Source organism: Cnephaeus nilssonii, assembly GCF_951640355.1.
Source record: "Cnephaeus nilssonii genome assembly, chromosome: 18".
NCBI lineage: Eukaryota > Metazoa > Chordata > Mammalia > Chiroptera > Vespertilionidae > Cnephaeus > Cnephaeus nilssonii.
In genome coordinates, this window is record NC_137089.1 from 38,554,115 (window position 1) to 38,572,069 (window position 17,955).

The following is a 17,955-nucleotide window of genomic DNA, read 5'->3' on the forward strand; positions in this document are numbered from 1 at the left end:
CTATCTACTCCTCTCTTTCTAAAAATAAATATTTTTTTAAAAAATAAAGAATAACACTGGGCATCCTATATAATAAAAGCCTAATATGTAAATCAACCAAACAGCAAAACGACCAGTCACTATGACGTGCACTGACCACCAGGGGGCAGACGCTCAATGCAGGAGCTGCCCCCATGGTGGTCAGAGTGCTCCCACAGGGGGAACACCACTCAGCCAGAAACTCTGAGCCGGGCTCACAGCTGGCGAGTGCAGCTGCAGTGGCAGGAGCCTCTCCCACCTCCGTGGCAGTGCTAAAGATGTCCCACTGCTGGCTTAGGCCCGCTGCCTGTGGGAGCAGGCCTAAGCCATCAGTCAGACATCCCCTAAGGGCTACTGGACTGCGAGAGGGTGCAGGCCGGGCTAAGGGACCCCCCTCCCCCGAGTGCACCAATTTCATGCACTAGCCCTCTAGTTTATTTTATATATATAAATTATACTGTACTAAATGCCTTTACATGTATTTTCTCACTTAATCTTCACAACAACCTTATGTGGCAGTGCTATTATTGTCCTAATTTAAGGCATTTTCCTTTGTAACCACCTCATTGACAAAAGAAGAGAATCAATTCATCTGAATTAAAAACAAATAATCCCTGACTCTGTTATCCTATCTAATAAAAGAATAATATGCAAATTGACCATCACTCCAACACACATGATGGCCACCCCCATGTGGACACAAGATGGCTGCCACAAGATGGCCAGCAAGGGAGGGCAGTTGTGGGCGATAAGGCCTGCAGGGGCAGGCAGTTGGGAGGGACCAGACCTGCAAGGGAGGGCAGTTGGGGGTGACCAGGCCTGCAGGGGAGGGCAGTTGGGGGTGATCAGGCCTGCAAGGGAGGGCAGTTGGGAGGGGCCAGGCCTGCAAGGGAGGGCAGTTGGGGGTGAACAGGCCGGCAGAGGAGGGCAGTTGTGGGGTACAAGGCCTGCAAGGGAGGGCAGTTGGGGGGAACCAGGCTGGCAGGGGAGGGCAGTTGGAGAGGACCAGGCTGGCAGAGGAGGGCAGTTAGGGGTGACCAGTGCCAGCAGGGGAGGGCAGTTGGTGGGTACCAGGCTGGCAGGGGAGGGCAGTGAGGGGTGATTGGTGCCGGCAGGGGAGGGCAGTTGGGGGGAACTAGGCCTGCAGGGGAGGGCAGTTGGGGGGGACCAGGCCAGCAGGGGAGGGCAGTTCAAGGGGACCAGGCCTGCAGGGGAGGGCAGTTGGGGGGAACTAGGCCTGCAGGGGAGGGCATTTAGGGGTGACCAGGCCAGCAGGGGAGGGCAGTTAGGGGTGACCGGTGCTGGCAGGGGAGGGCAGTTTGGGGGGACCAGGCCTTCAGGGGAGGGCAGTTAGCAGCAATCGGGCCAGCAGGGGAGCAGTTTGGTGTCGATCAGGCTGGCAGGGGAGTTGTTAGGGGGTGATCAGGCTGGCAGACAGAAGAAGTTAGGGGCAATCAGCCAGGCAGGCAGGCGAGCAGTTGGGAGCCAGCAGTCCTGGATTGTGAGAGGGATGTCCGACTGCCCAGATTGGAGAGGGTGCAGGCTGGGCTGAGGGACACACTCCTACCCCCCCCCCTGCATGAATTTCATGCACCGGGCCTCTAGTGTAACAATAACAAAGGTGATTTATAATCACAAGAAATTTTACTAAGTTAATATACCTAACTGCTTTGTGTTTCTTCTAACACTTTTACTTGGAGTAAGAATAAATTCTCATTAGGAGGGATAAATGGTGATGGGCAGAGACTTGACTTGGGGTGGTGAACACACAATACAATGTACAGATGATGTGTTGTAGAATTGTGCACCTGAAACCTGTGTGATTTTGTTAACCAGTGTCACTCCAATAAATTCAATGTAAAGCGGGGGGGAAGAAAGCGGATCTAGAGGAGACTCTTATGAGGAGGAAATATGGCAAATGATCAATCTAAAACCAGGTATTTTATTTTAAATAAAAAGGAATGCTCAATGTCCCAGGGACAATTATGATTCACCTCGATGTTTGAGTGGTTCATAAGAGCACTGGCTTCAGCATCAGATGTCTGTAACTGTCAGGGACTGGCTCCATGGTCTTAGACAAGATACTTAATCCTGCTAGACAGGCTTCCTCATCTATAAATAGAGAACCATAACTTATCTACTTCCAAGAGCTATTGAGGGAATAAATGAGATAATGCACATAAAAGCTTTAACACTTACTAAGTGCTCAGTCAATGTCAGCTATAACAATTAACGTCATTACTTCTATTATTATATCTCACTTAATAGTTAAAGTTATGATTCTGAGCTAATACAAGGCTTTAACCCTTTGCACTCGCTAACCCTTTGCTACCAATGCTAACCGTGTCGAGTCACACGGTTAGCATTGGTAGCAAAAGGTTAAAATATCTTCAGAGCCACAAAAAGGTGATGATGATATATTCAGTATCATTTTAGTGTTAAATGTATTTACTGAACTCTTTAAATAGGAAATTCTCATAGCTGGTTATCAGATAATAAGAATGTTTAATTACTCAAAACACCCTATTCTCTAATGATTCATCAATCAATAGTTACTTGTTGAAGTTATACTTATGAAATAGCTGGTGTTAAATATTAAGAGTGATATATGTGTGAACTTAAAAAAATTAATGAACATACAAAATAAAAACAAATTCAAAGATACAAACAACAAACTGATGGTTCTCAGATGGGAGGAGGGTTGGGAGACTGGGTGAAAAGGTGAAGGGTTAAGAAGTACAGATTGGTAGTACAAAATAGTCATGGGGATGCAAAGTACAGCATAGGGAATATAGTTAATAATATTGTAATAACTATGTCTGGGGTCAAGTGGGCACTAGACTTACTTAGGGATCACTTCATAAATTATATTATCTATCCACTATGTTGTACACCTAAAACTAATAATATAGTGTATGTCAACTGTAATTGAAAATATTTTTATTGTAAATATTATTCATGATAAAAAGGGCCATGTTCCTTCCTATAAAGAGTTTGTGAGGAATTCTTTCTAGAGAAACAAAACACACAAGAAAAGATAATTACCAAAATAAGACATTCTATGATAAGGGCTAAATGGTGGTTCCAATAGGAATTTGAGAAGACTTAAGGAGAGAGAGAAATGGAAGAAGAAATCTAATACTTTAAGTGCCTCCTCTGTGCTTTTTAAACACAATACTTAATTCTCCCAACAAAATAACTGAGCAGTAAATTTAATGAGTTCCCACTTGACAGAAGGATTCTGACCTTTGAAAGTTAAGGAATATACCCAAGTTACAAACCTAGTAAGTGGTAGATTCAAGACCAAGTCCATCAGACTCCAGAGTGCAAACATTTATACTTTACTAGAGGCCTGGTGCACGAAATTCGTGCACTGAGGGCGGGGGTGGGGAGGGCGTTCCTCAGCCCAGCCTGCACCCTCTCCAATCTGGGACATCCCTCTCACAATCCAGGACTGCTGGCTCCCAACTGCTCACCTGCCTGCCTGCCTGATTGCCCCTAACCACTCTGCCTGCCAGCCTAATCACCCCCTAACCACTCCCCTGCCAGCCTGATCGACGCCTAACTGCTCCCTTGTCAGCCCGGTTGCCCTTAACTGCCCTCCCCTGCAGGCCTGGTCACCCCTAACTGCCTTCCCCTGCAGGCCTAGTCCCCCCAACTGCCTTCCCCTGCAGGCCTGGTCCCTCCCAACTGCCCTCCCCTGCAGGCCTGGTCCCCCCCAACTGCCCTCCCCTGCAGGCCTGGTCACCCCCAACTGCCCTCCCCTGCAGGCCTGGTCACCCCCAACTGCCCTCCCCTGTTGGCCTGGTCGCCCCTAACTGCCCTCCCCTGCTGGCCATCTTGTGGCGGCCATCTTGTCACCACATGGGGGTGGCCATCTTGTGCAAGGGCATGATGGTCAATTTGCATATTACCTCTTTATTATATAAGATACCACATGGCCTCCCGGGTGATTTGAATGAAACCACAAATGAAATCTCACTTTACACAACAAATACCAAAATCAAACCATGAAAAACAACTCATTAGTGTTCTCCCAGTAGAAAGATATTAATTTATGCAACTGCCAAATAATACATAAGAGATCTCAACCCTAAGTCCCACTTTAATAAGAAAATCCTGAATTGCCCTAGCTGGTTTGGCTCAGTAGATAGAGTGTTGGCCTACAGACTAAAAAATCCCAGATTTTATTCCAGTCAAGGGCACATGCCCGAGTTGCAGGCTCGATACTAGGGAGTGCAGGAGGCAGCCAATCAATGATTCCCTCTCATCATTGATGTTTCTCTCTCTCTCTCTCTCTCTCTCTCTCTCTCTCTCTCTCTCTCTCTTTCTCCCTTCCTTTCTGAAATCAATAAAATATATATATAGAAAAGAAAATCCTGAATTGTCATAGGAGCTACTATAATTTTCAGAGCAAAGTTATTAAAGATGTGTTCATAAATTTACTATGTGAAGTTTTCAAATTTACTCATACACTTTATCAAGTTCTCAAGGACATTTCTAGAGTAATCTCATCACTTACAGAGCATTAATTCTGCAACCTGCTGACTAGAGCTAATATAGCTATTATATAATATTTAATAGTTTAAAATGTGAAGCTAATATTTTTCTGAAAATATCAAAGAAGCTAGTATATAAAAATGTCAACTCTGATCAGAAAAAATGGCTTTGAATTCTGTCTAATTCTCTTATACTTCTTTTAAGAGTTCTACATTTTGTATCAGGGATGGCCTGAATAAATAATATAATTTGCTATGAGGCAACTTTTTTATATTTTAGCTCATTGTCCATGATACAGATTTATTGGTCTTTTGAAGCCCATCCAATCCTTCAATTTTCAGCTACTATCAGAAAGTTTCACCAATTGGCAAATATGGTGAGCCAGGGGAAAAAGAGGGGGTGGGGGGAGCAGGTACTTCCTATGAGCATGTTTTAAATTGTTTTTATTGATTTTTAGAGAGAGAGGGAGAGAAAGAAAAACATCGATGTGAGAGCAAAACATCAACCAGTGGCTATTGGTTCTGTTTTTCTGGAATGCCCTGACTAACACAGATTTGCTTCAAATATCTAACTTCTTTATGCCCCGTGATGATCATGACTGAGTTGTAGCCACCGCTGACCTGAAAGAAGCCATTCACTGCATAGACAGTCCTAGCCACCAGCATCTGCATTTGCTTATGGGTCATTGTAACTCATCCAGGATGTCCGTATGAGATAAAATCATGAACTTGGGTCCACAATCCCTGAGCCCAAACTCAAGGCTGAATGTGTCTTGGAATTAAGAATTTATCACCTTTCACAAAATTAAAAGGATGAATGATGCTGTATACTGTGTAACTCCCCCAGTGGAATGTGGAACGGTACTCCAAAATCAACCATGCTATTGCTACTGCAAAAAAATGAATGAATATTCATACTAAGTGTGATTTAAAAACCAGCTCCCTATCAGATCAGGTCTAATTCTGCCATCAAATGGGTTGCACAACTAACTTTTGGATTTCAGAGTTATTAATAGAATGTAAAATTAATAGGAGAAGAGTAGTAGCAGTAGAAAATGTTTCCAATTGTTATTCTGAGAGCTGGCATCTGCGAACGGATGTCAGGCACCAGCTATGGATCCTCAAGAGAGTGTTTCACTCAACCAGTTAAAAAACACCCAGGAGCGGGGTGGCGGGGAATAGAACACGGTAAAGAGGGGATAAATGGTGATAGAAGGAGACTTAGGGTGGTGAACACACAATACAATATACAGATGACATATTATAGAATTGTACACCTGAAACCTATATAAGTTTATTAACCAATGTCACCTCAATCAATTCAATAAAAAAGTAAAATAAAATAAAAAATTAAGTAAATCAATAAAACACCTCCCTAAATGGTAAACTAAGCCCAAATTGTTATTAGCCCTGTATTTGACCAGCCTTCACTTTTTGAACATTATTCTATCCTTCTGATTATAGGATTTAATATGATAAGTTCTGCATAGTAAGTCAAGAGGCAGGTGTGTTTTTTAAATCACCTAACTTCAGGCGGTGGGGGCAGGGGGAGGTCAATCAGGGAAAAAGGAGACATATGTAATACTTTAAACAATAAAAAAAAAGATCATCTAACTTCACATTATTTCAGGAGATTTAGAAAGCCATGGGATCAACCCTTAGGTTATTCACCAGTTCTGCTCCTTTGACCAAAATTATATGTTGACAATCATCCCTCTGGGGCAGCTTTGCTTCCTCAGTGAATTTCTGTATGCTTAGCCCATAATTATGAAACGTGTGCTTATTCTAATGACCACCACGAGAAAAAAAAACTTGATTTAAAAAATAATAATACAAGTCTGTGAAAGGACTCCGAGTGTTCGTATTGAATTGGATAGTAAATTGCTGAGTCCAAAAGCAGCACACAGAGACCTGTGCAAATCTCACCCCTGTCCTAGGCCATGGTCACTATAAGCAGCTTAAGTAATCCAGGTTCCTCCCTGTTTACTCCACATTTACCCTAGTAATTCGGATTAGTTCTCATCCAAACGCTGCCAGCTCAGCTTGAAAAGTGCCAGCCCACATTATATCTTGTGGGATTCGTTTATAAACATGATACTCCAAGAGTCACAAACATTATAATATATGAGACTAGAGTGATGAGTGATGATAACAACCCCTTACACCTCCAGTGAACAGTTCACTCTAACAACCTTAGTATAAACTGATTACACATGTAATTATCATTTTTATTATTCATTTAAACAATGAACCATATATTATAATAACATAATGCATGATCATTTTATTATTTAAATAAGATGCTCCCCTGCTGTGCATCTTAATTACAGAACAAGGGCAGCATGCCAACCAAAAACATAGTCTCAGTACAATCTAAAAGTATCTTCTCACGAATATGTAAGTCTTTGCTATAGCAAGTGACTTAGATTGGGTTCCCCCAGAAGCTGACCCTAACAGCTCTGCCCAAAAGCGGCCTGAGGGGTCCTCTGAAAATGGTTCACTATTCACTTGACCCAGAAAACCCCACAAAACAATGCAAATCAAGAGGTTCAAATCTTCATGTTCACTTTAAGGACACTGGTGAAACTGCCCAGGCCATCAAGGGTATGCTATCCGAAAAGCCACAAGTATCTGAAGGATGTCACTTTACAGAAGCCATGTTTGTCATTTGTCGTTACAATGGTGGAGCTGGTAGGTGTGCCCAGGCCCAACAGTGGGATGGATATAAGGTCAGCGGCCCAAAAAAGAGTGTTGCATTTTTTGCTGCACATGCTTAAAAATGCAGAGAGTAGTGCTGGGCTTAAGGGTTTAGGTGTCGGTTCTCTGGTCACTGAGCACATCCAGGTGAACAAAGCTCCCCAGATGTAGCGCAGAACTTACAGAGCTCTTGGGCGGGTGAACCCAAACCTGAGCTCTGCCTGCCACACTGAGAGGACCTTACTGCAAAAGAGCAGGCTGTTCCTGAACCAGAAGAGGAGGCTGCACAGAAGGAAAAGATATCCCAGAAGAAACCAAAGAAACGAAACTATGGTCCGGGAGTAAATTCAGCATCAAATAAATGCTAAATAAAAGTAAAAAATAAAAAGCAGACCATAAGACAAGGATTTTCGTTAAGTGGTTTAGTATGATCATGGAATACATTCATACTGAATTTAGGGACACCAAACAGTGTCAATCCATCTAAATACTATGTCTCTGAAACTCTCTCTCTCTCTCCTTCTCCCTTAACACTCCCTCTAAAAATCAATGGAAAAAATATCCTCCAGTGAGGATTAACAACAAAAATAAATAAATAATGCTATAATCAACAAATTAATGGCCTTTTCCTATCAGTAAATTACAGAAGGCTAGAAAATATTGATCTGACCATTAAAAAAAGCTCAGCCTATCAGGATAAACAACATTATAAGCAGCAAAGTCAAAAATAAAGACAAAAAGGGAAATATCTAAATTGACATTCTCTTTTCTTATTTCTTTTTTTTTTAAGCAGGCTTTTTTTCCTAGCATCTATTTTTATTAAATATTAAGAATAAATGAAGTCATCAATCAATATCTTTTATATCACCCATCCTCTTCAGGACCCAGGGAGTTAAAAAATGTGAGCACCCTCAGAAACATTACAATTTAGTTGGGAAAAGGAGATAAGCACATGAAATATTAAAAGACACAGAGATTAATATCATTTCAGTACAAAAAAATTGGAAGCCAGTGTGTGATGAATTGCCAATGAACAGAGAAGGGCCACTGCAATTTACAAAGGCCAAAAGGTGAACACCTTGGACAAGGATGTATTTAAGCAAACTCTTCAAGGATGAGTAAAATATGGACATAAAGGAGACAGGAAGGTGAAGACACTCGTTCCAAACTACGGTAAGAAATGACCATAAATCAGGTAAAGATGGAATATTTGGGAGAGCAGGGAGAGAGCAAATGTTGAGAAATCTTCTTTATCAATCTAGGAAATTGGACTGTATCCTCAGTCACCTGAGGAGCCCCTCAAAGTGTTTGGGCAAAGGAGTGACACAATGAAAATGGACATTAGTCTGGCAGCACTCTGTAAGGGTCAAAAGGAGACAATGGACAAGAAAACCCGATAGTCCGGGCATGACGTGGTAAGGATCTGAACTAGGCTGGGCCAGTGGACAATGGTGTGAGAGACATTTAGGAGAAAGAATTTATAAACTCTAAGAGACCAAAAGATTCACTGGTCTCCACAACACGTGGCCAAGAGAAGGAAAGGGTCATTAACAAAATTTAAAATTTAAGGCAGAAAGCTGGTTTCAGAGCAGATGAGAACTCAACAGAAACAGATCGCAGAACAGTCAGACCAAAAATCATAGGATGTGGCGTGAATACTGGCATATATTCTTTTGAAAAATAATCATAGTAAATATACTATTTTAAGTAGTATTTTTCTAATTATAAAGCAGCTCAAGTACACTGCAAAATTGATATTAAAGAAAAGAACCCAAAACATAAAAATCTCTCAGACTCCTACTACCCAAAGATGACTACTTGAACATTGTGTCTATCCTGTCAGTCTTTTTGTAAAAGTCAAAAATAATAACAAAACAATAAAGAATTTAAAAAATAATAAGAGGGGAAGGGAGGAGGCAGAGAGGGGGAAAATGGCTAAGCTTTATTGACTGCCTAGAATAGTGGTTGGCAAACTCATTAGTCAACAGAGCCAAATATCAACAGTACAACAATTGAAATTTCTTTTGAGAGCCACATTTTTTAAACTTAAACTATATAGGTAGATACATTGTTATTAGTTTAATTAGGGTACTCCTAAGCTGGCCTTTGCTAAAAACTCAAGGGGTCAAAGAGCCGAATGTGGCTCGCGAGCCACAGTTTGCCGACCACTGGCCTAGAACGTTCCAAGTGCTAGTCTAATATCTTAACATTCATTAATAAAGTTATCCTCTCTAATAAAATGGTAATATGCAAATTAACCATCACTCTGCTACATAAGCTACGCCCACCAGCCAAGCCACGCCCACCAGCCAATCACGGTGAGTATGCAAATTAACCCCAATCCAAGATGGCTACAGCCACAGAGAGCAAGGTTTCCTAGGTAACAGAGGAAGCCAAGCTTTCCATAGCCATTGCAGGCCTAAGCCTCCACTCAAGCTACAAAGTTTCAATTATAGAAGGTAAACAAATCCAAACAAATGGCGGCAGAATGGAGCTTGAGAGAGCAGGCCAGGGTTGCCGGCGGCAACAGGGGAAGCAAAGCTTTCCACACACCCTGACCGGGCCCACCCGCTTAAGGCTACAAAGTTTCAATTGTAGAAGGTGAATTAACTGCCACAGAAATGGCTGCCGGAGCCCCAGGCTTGGCTGGGCTCCAGGCTACAAAGTTTCAATTGTAGAAGGAAAATGAATCCCAGATACCAGGGCCTCCCCTTGGGTTGCCAGGGGGCGTGGCTGGCCTGCAAACCACCACAGGCCCCTCGCTCAGGCTGCCCCACACCCCAAGGGAACCCCCACCCTTATCTGTGACACCCTTCAGGGAAAACCAGCTGGCCCCCACCCGTGCACCAGGCCTCTATCCTATCTAATAAAAGAGTAATATACAGATTGATCATCACTGCAACACACAATATAGCTGCCCCCATGTGGTCAAAGATCCTGCCCCCATGTGGACACAAGATGGCCACCACAAAATGGCCAGCAGGAGAGGGCAGTTGGGAGGCACCCGGCCTGCAAGGGAGGGCAGTTGTGAGGGACCAGACCTGCAAGGGAGGGCAGTTGAGAGGGACCAGGCTTGCAAGGGAGGGCAGTTGGAGGTGATCAACCCTGCAGGAGAGGGCAGTTAGGGGTGACCAGGCTGGCAGAGGAGGGAAGTTGGGGGCAAACAGGCTGGCAGGGGAGCAGTTAAGCATCAACCAGGCTGGCAGCAGAGTGGTTATGGGGTGATCAGGCTGGCAGGCAGAAGTGGTTAGAGGCAATCAGGAAGGCAGGCAGGCAAGCAGTTGGGAGCCAGCAGTCCTGGATTGTGAGAGGGATGTCCAACTGCCCGTTTAGGCCCGATCGGGCCTATACGGGCAGTCGGACATCCCTCCAGGAGACCCAGATTGGAGAGGGTACAGGCTGGGCTGAGGGACAACCCCCTGCCGTGCACGAATTTCGTGCACCGGGCTTCTAGTCTATATATATAAAAGCCAAGCGACCAGAACACCAGAACGACTGGAACGACCAGAACAACCGGTTGCTTTGGCGCGCTGCGCCCCAATCGCCCACCCCCACCCCGATTGGGGGCAGGGCTGGCCAGCCAACCTCCCTCGGCCCCTCCCCCCTGGCTGGCCTGGCCCCATCAGCCCCAATCAAGGCCGGCCGGCTGGACCCCACCCGTGCACGAATTCTTTATAACAACCCTATGAGATAGGTACAATTCTTATTTCTTTCTGCAGATAGAGAAACTAGAACCCAGAGAGCTTAAGAAACCTGCCCAAAGTAACAAAGCGTTGGTCTCTGAGCCCAAGCAACTTAGCCTGACCCGGGATCTTAACCACCACGTAGTAGTATATTGCATCTTGCACTGTGTGCTTATATGATGCATATCAATTTGAACACATATACTAGAACCTATACTCATTCATTCATTTTTTAGCCAAGTCTTTAAACTTAGCTGCTCACATGAACAACAGAATTCCTTGGGAAATATCCATTTGAGGGGGAGGCAGGCTGCCAACTGGCATGTTTTCTTTAAAATAATTATTTTCCCAGTAGCTGTTGTTCCTTCAGTCTCTAGGGGTGGGGCCCAGGAAGCTGGATTTGAGTAAGCCCTCCAGGTGATTCTGATGCTCACTAAAGCTGGATAACCACTGGTCTAGATTATCCTTAAGATAAATTCCGCCCAGGAAATTCTAGAATTCTATTATTTGTGAGCAACTCCCTTAAGGTGCTTTGAGCATTTTACAGGGCAATGGACTAATATCTCAAATTTCCTTAGAGTCTTAGAATTACATATGGCAGCATACTGCTTTTCCCTACAGTGGAAATAAAGCCCAATTAACACACAATGTTCCCCCTGAGAATTGTTTAATTTAATAGCTACCCCAACACATTTGAGGACCATTTTACTGTATGCTATAACTTAGAAAAATCAGTTACCCTGGAATAATTAAAGGTCTCACTAACAAAGATTGGGTTCCTCAAAATAAGAAACACACACAGAGAAAAAGACTTTCTCATCATGAATTAATCCCTTGATTATATTCCCAGTGGTAACACCGAAAACCCAAATGAGTCTTAATATTGAGAAACAGTCCAGAGAATAATTTGTACACTCTCATTTTCATCTATTTTCACTTCCTGTTAACTGACAATGAACAATGGGCAATTTTTCACAAAAGTTTTTCTAGACGATGCCAAATCAAGCTAGCATTGTTGGATCAAAAAGCCTGCCATATAAATAAATATCATTTACAAATCACAGCACCTTCTAGGCCTTCCACAGTCCAGCCCAAACACGCCGTCACGCTCCGCGCTGTGTTTTCCCCACTTCCCCATCTTCTGTTTCCCTCATACCCTCTCACCCTCTTTGGCCCAGCCCAGTGGTCGGCAAACCGCGGCTCTTTGGCCCCTTGAGTGTGGCTCTTCCACAAAGTACCACGGCCTGGGCGAGTCTATTTTGAAGAATTGGCCTTAGAAGAAGTTTAAGTTTAAAAAATTTGGCTCTCAAAAGAAAATTCAATCGTTGTACTGTTGATATTTGGCTCTGTTGACTAATGAGTATGCCGACCACTGGCCCAGCCCAATCCTGCCCTGGGCTCAAGGTGGACTCCTACACAAGCCATGTCTACCATCCCAGGCCAAAAGGGCTATCACCCTCTTGGGAGTTGGACAGCATCCAATGACAGGGACTGCACTGTCATCAGCTGATGTGTTTCATCTCCTCTTATCATCTCCAGTGTCAGGGAAAGAAGACCGGGACTTGCACATTTCTGCATGCTCCCTCACCTGTTCTCTCCCAAGCCTGCCATCTGGCGTCTTGGGCTTGTCCCTTGGTTTCAGTGGTACCCACGGGTCTCGCTAAAAGACCATCCTATGTCTCTCAAGGGATTCTACCAGCCAGGTGAGTCCCCCACACCTCCTCACCCCCCTGTCGGGGAGAAGGAGAAAGGAGGAAGCAGCCGGGAAGGAATCCTGACATGCAGGAATCTTGCTGCCGGAAAGGGGGACGGTTATAAGACAGTGTCTCCTTATGAAGCAGGTCAGAGACCAGGGTGGATGAGGTCCCTGCCAGGTGTGTGTGAGTTTCTCACTGTCCTCTGGGAGGAGACATTAGAATTCCCAAGAGAGGATGTCGGATAAAACCAGGCCTGGAAGCAAGGCAATTTTGTTAGGATCTGAAATCTATCCCTTAGAAATCAATCCGCATCTTGTATTTTCGGCGTTTATTTCCCTGTCGTTCTCTGTGTTTGTGGATGTCTTTTACAAACGGCAGCCTGGTTTAAAGAAAACCAGGGAAGGGGTTGTCTGTCCCACAGTTGTTAGCACATGGGGCGGGAGGCGACCAGCCCACTCCTAGGCCTCAGGATGCGTGTGGAAATGAGGCAGAAACAGAGGTGAGGCAGCCTCAGGGGGAGGGGCGGTGAATAGGAGGGTCAGTCCTATTTGTGAGCTCCTCGCCCTACCCAAAGGCCCTCCTGTCAGAGAAACCTGGACGTTTCCGGGTTCTGCCGTGTGAAGGCAAGGGTGAGCCCTCACAGGCACAGGTGCTTCATGAAGATAAATCCATGTATTCACTCCTTCTCACCAAAAGCAACCAGCATCCTCAAGCTTTGGGGGTCCCAAAGGCAGCAATCGCTGGGCATAAGAGGTGACTTGGAGCTCACCCCCCGGGACACCTAAGAATCACTACTCCAACCATTCTCCACTTCAGGACAGGCTGCGCTCCAAAGGAATACTGGTCACTGGCCACACCCTACCAGCCACTAAACTCTACTGGGCTGCTAATATTAACCTTGTACAATACAGCTTGGAGCACAGAGAAGAAACAAAATGCTTAACAGCCTCTCACTGGCTACTCTATGTTCTCAAACATGCTGCTACTGGCTTCCCCAAAACCCCAGGAGGGAGAGAGAAGAGAAACAGGCTCCCAGTTCCTTCTGACTCAAGGACCCCAACATCAAAGCTAGTACTAATTCCATGTTTAAAACTACTTGATTATATTAAATAGGTGTTAAAATACATTAAAGTTTTATTAAAACTAGGCAGAGGGCAAAAGGACAATGAATTCTGCCGTGAGGACTCTCCAGGCTTACTTTCCTAGAATTCTGAATGTTTCCAATAGGTAGAGTTACAAAAAGCATTCAGATTTCCAAAACAACCCACCAGTCTACTGAACATTATTTACCAGAATTCCAATGTCCGTAAGCAGAGCTCCCTTCCCCCACTTAAATAGAATCCAGAAGTCTCCTCCCCTCCCCCACCATATAACACACCTGCTGGGAACTGGGACCAGCTCCACAACAGTGATGGGGAAGCCCAGACCCTTGTATCACAGAAGCTTCAGGAAGGTGGAGAATGAGGTAGGAACCACACACAGCAATGGGAAGCAACCGTAAGACCAGGCCATGGCCATTCCTTGGAAATTGTTGTTTCTGACCAGGATTTCTCCTGGACAATAGTGTCCCGGGATCGTCTGGGAAGCTTTTAGAAAGTACAGATTCAAGGACGTGACCATAGACAGCCCTACTAACGCAGAACCCTCTGCACAGGTGGCTCCAGGAAGCTACATTTTTATGATGATCAGACATATTTAAAAAGCCCATTCTACCCAATGTTCATTGGGTAGAATTATTTACATTATTTACACCAGCCAAGACATAGTGCCCATCCACAGACAAGTGGTAAAAAAGCTACCGTACATATATACAATGGAATATTACTTGGCCGTAAATAAGAATGAAATCTTACCATTTGCATCGGCGTAGATGACCCTAGAGGGTATTATGCTCAGTGAAATGTCAGAGAAAGACAAAAATGATTTCACTTATATGGGAATCTAAAGAACAAAATAAATAAACACAATTGGGGGGGGGGGGGAGAAGGCCATTCCAAGGTTTTTGATATCAGAATTCTGAACTGATGTTCCATTTTCCATGTCACAGTTCTCAAATGTCCCTTAAGCCTTTGCTTACACATGGCTTCCTCTAAGGATCTTTTTATTTAAATAACCTTCTCCCAAATGCAATTCCATGTGGGTTCCTTTACTTACAGCACTTAGCAGGATTTGTAATTACTTGCCCTTTACTTGTATATTATCTGTCTTCCCCAGTAGACAGTTATACCTCATACCTCAGCATCCAGCACAGAGTGTATGTCCATGAACCTCTGATGAGTGAAAGGACATTGTCTTCAGCTCTCTCATTTCATCTTATTGCCACATGTATCACCGAGGTAGAGGACAAGTTATTATTCAAAGTGAATGAGATGAATCAGAACAGCTGGGTGGCTCAAGATCACAGGGTGATTAAGTGGCGAGACCAGACCGCATCGAACACCAAGGCTCAAGCTTCAGGTTGCAGCCCAACTCCTTTCCAGTCTCCCATGCTGCCCCCCTTCAGCAAATACCAAAGTTTATTAATATCCAGCTGACTGAAGAGATGGTGCCTGAGTCTCAAAGCTTTATGTTGATTTGTACGGCAGGCAGTTGTGCATCTCAGAAGCATACGCCACCTGGAGCTTATGTGGAAATGAAATGATTAATAGCCCTCAAATTAAAATCACAGATGCTGCCAAATAAAAAAAGGAGAAAACTCGAAAGGGGGAGAGGCACTTTTTGGCCAGATTCTGTGACTGGTGGAGAATAAATATCTGGCATTAGAGTATACACGTGTGAGATTTTAATGGATGGATATGCTCCTAAAAGCTACAAGTAGGGTACTTTTTTAATAATCATAGCTAAGGAAATTCATAGACTAGTAAAAAACACCTTCTTGTAGAGTAAGAAATTCACCTTCCCACCTGAAAAAAAGTATTCTAAGTTTTTATTTTTGCGTATCAATTTTTCTTAAAGCATGGCAGCCTATGGGTTCAAAACTGAGCCAGCATAATCTGAAATCAACTCATTAAAGAAAATGTGCAGTAATCAGCATGTACTTTTTAGCCTAATAACTCTGCTGGAGTAACAATTTACCTTTTAGGTATGAAAGAATCTCAACATCAACAAGGAAAAGGAATACTTCTTTTTTAACCTAAATACAGTTGCCAATGAAACATGTGAATACTTTGTTTGGCATACATACAAATTTGAAACAACAACAACAAAAACACACACAAAGAAACAAGCCATCTATCAAAACACAGTAAAATATGCTAAAAAGAAACTCTGAAAAGACCTGGAATCACTTCAGTCATTTAAAACCAGCTGGGTCAGAACATTGAAACACTCTGCCTTCGCAGGACTACTTACAAGATGATGATTCTAATTACCATATCATCATTAGTATGCCAAGTTAATTATAATTATTATTACACATTTTCCATGTACTGCCATACCTTATATGACCTGAAGTGGGAAGGGTTTGGGGGGAGGGAGGAGAGAAGAGAGGGGAGGGATTTTGTATTTTGTCTTAGTGTTTGTTCTTTGCAATGGGGATGGGTGAGCATTGCTCCTAGCCCCTGCCTTCTGGAGGGTCAGTCAGTCAGTAACCTCATTTGCAAGTTGACAGGACAAGATGAGAGCAGTGCATTATGGGACAGAGCTGCGGTAATTGACTCAGCTGTGGTCATGAGCCTCCTTAACACTGGGCGGTGTCTAACCCGGTGAATTCACCAGCCACAGACACAAGATAACCCCTATGGAGTCTGAGAGCTGTAACAGCGAAGCACTTTGTGTGGCTTAAAGTGGGAGTTCACGCCTGGGCAAGGGAATCCCAGCGCCCCAGACCCCAGGAGCGTTCTGAGAGCTGAGCAGGCGATCCATAACAGCAGAACTGGCCAGCTGCCAGGAAGAGCTAATAGAGAGCAAAACAGCATCTGAGGAAAAGTCCACTGGAACCCACAGGCACTGGGTGGGGAGAAGAAAGCGAGGCCCCAGGCAATGAACATGAATGGGAGGCGCCAGGGCAGAGCAAGCTGGCTGAGAATTTGGAGTAGAAGTGGAGCCTGTGGGCTTTTTCTGAGACCCCTGACAGGTGTAACTATAGGTAGCCAAAAGCCTTCAAAGTGGAGACAGAGGGCCCAGCTGGTGTAGCATATTTCTGGCAGGCAGTAGGAAGCAAGGCTTGAAGATGCAGCTATTTCTTCCACTCACTTTGTTTTTTCTCCTTCACCCCCAGCTCTAATACACACACACAGACTGCGTGCCCTCTATGAGACAATCCGATCAAGGCCCATTTCTGTATTTCCCTGGCATTCGCTCCCTGCTCCTTCACATCCTCTTCCCCACCGCCCTTTCTATAATAACCACGAGAGCCACACTACCCATGAGAGTCATAGGTCCACTCCAGGAACCACAAAATGCTCTCAGGTTACCAGAACTTGCTGGTTAGAGACCTGAGCAGAGAGTGTTAAGTCTAGCATAGGACAGAAAAAGCATAAAGACAGCCCGTGAGCATAGCGATGGTCCTTAGCAATTAAAGGTGATTATAGCCAACAGCTCCCATCCTAATTATCAGAAGCCCATAGCAAGAGCATCTCATCAGGAAGTTATTTATAACCTGAAAGCTTTGTCTTCTTCCTCCCCAGGGTCACTCTCCACTTTGTAAGGAAGGTATCGGCCATTCCAGACCCAAGGAAGCACGGAGTCCACGCATTACGGTGGGCGGTAGGGAGAGGGGTGGATGCCTCCAGAAGAGACGCCGCCCAATTAAGAACTCAGGTGATGTAATGGAACCCACGTGCCTCGTTCCACCTGGCTCAGGGCAATCAACACGGGGACATTGAGCACGGCCTGGGAGGCAGGCAACCTGTCGGAAAAGCCACGAGAGAAGCTGCACCCTGCCCGCTACCAGGAAAGCAAACACCACTCTCTTCCTGGACAGGGATAACTTTTTCACAGAATGACAGCCCACTTTTCTTAGCATTCAACCATGTGCCAGGCCAGGCCCTGTGTTAAGTGCTTCACATGCATTCACTCACAACTAGCCCACAATGAGCCCGGTGTTAACAGGGGTGGGATTGGGCAGGGAGAAGCCACAGAACTGCCCCAGGTTACACTGGCCCTGGAAGAGCTGGGATTCGAACCCAGGCAGCCCAGCTCCAGCAGCCACAAGATTCAACTGCCTTGAATATGCTGGTTTCAGGATCGATGCCACAGTAGGTCCAGAAGAAATCAGACAGTTTAATCCCAGGAAGACGCTTTGAGACTCCAATTCCATCCATTGACAAATATGAAAACTGAAATCCTGAGATATGGAGTGACTTGCTGGGGATCACAGCCCACAGATCATCTCATCATCCAGAATAGATGGTGCTAAAC

At 44.6% G+C, this 17,955-nt stretch overlaps 1 protein-coding gene and 1 pseudogene across 3 annotated transcripts in view; one reads left to right on the plus strand and one right to left on the minus strand.

Moving 5' to 3' along the window:
- The window catches only part of SLCO5A1 (solute carrier organic anion transporter family member 5A1), a gene marked incomplete at its 5' end in the record, with an annotated part of 99,727 nt that overhangs the window by 66,704 nt on the left and 15,068 nt on the right, over positions 1–17,955 (minus strand). The gene's annotated exons all lie outside the window — the stretch shown is intronic.
- Positions 7,010–7,582, plus strand: LOC307114074 (large ribosomal subunit protein uL22-like; annotated as a pseudogene). The gene has a single exon. The product of its transcript is annotated as a large ribosomal subunit protein uL22-like (transcript).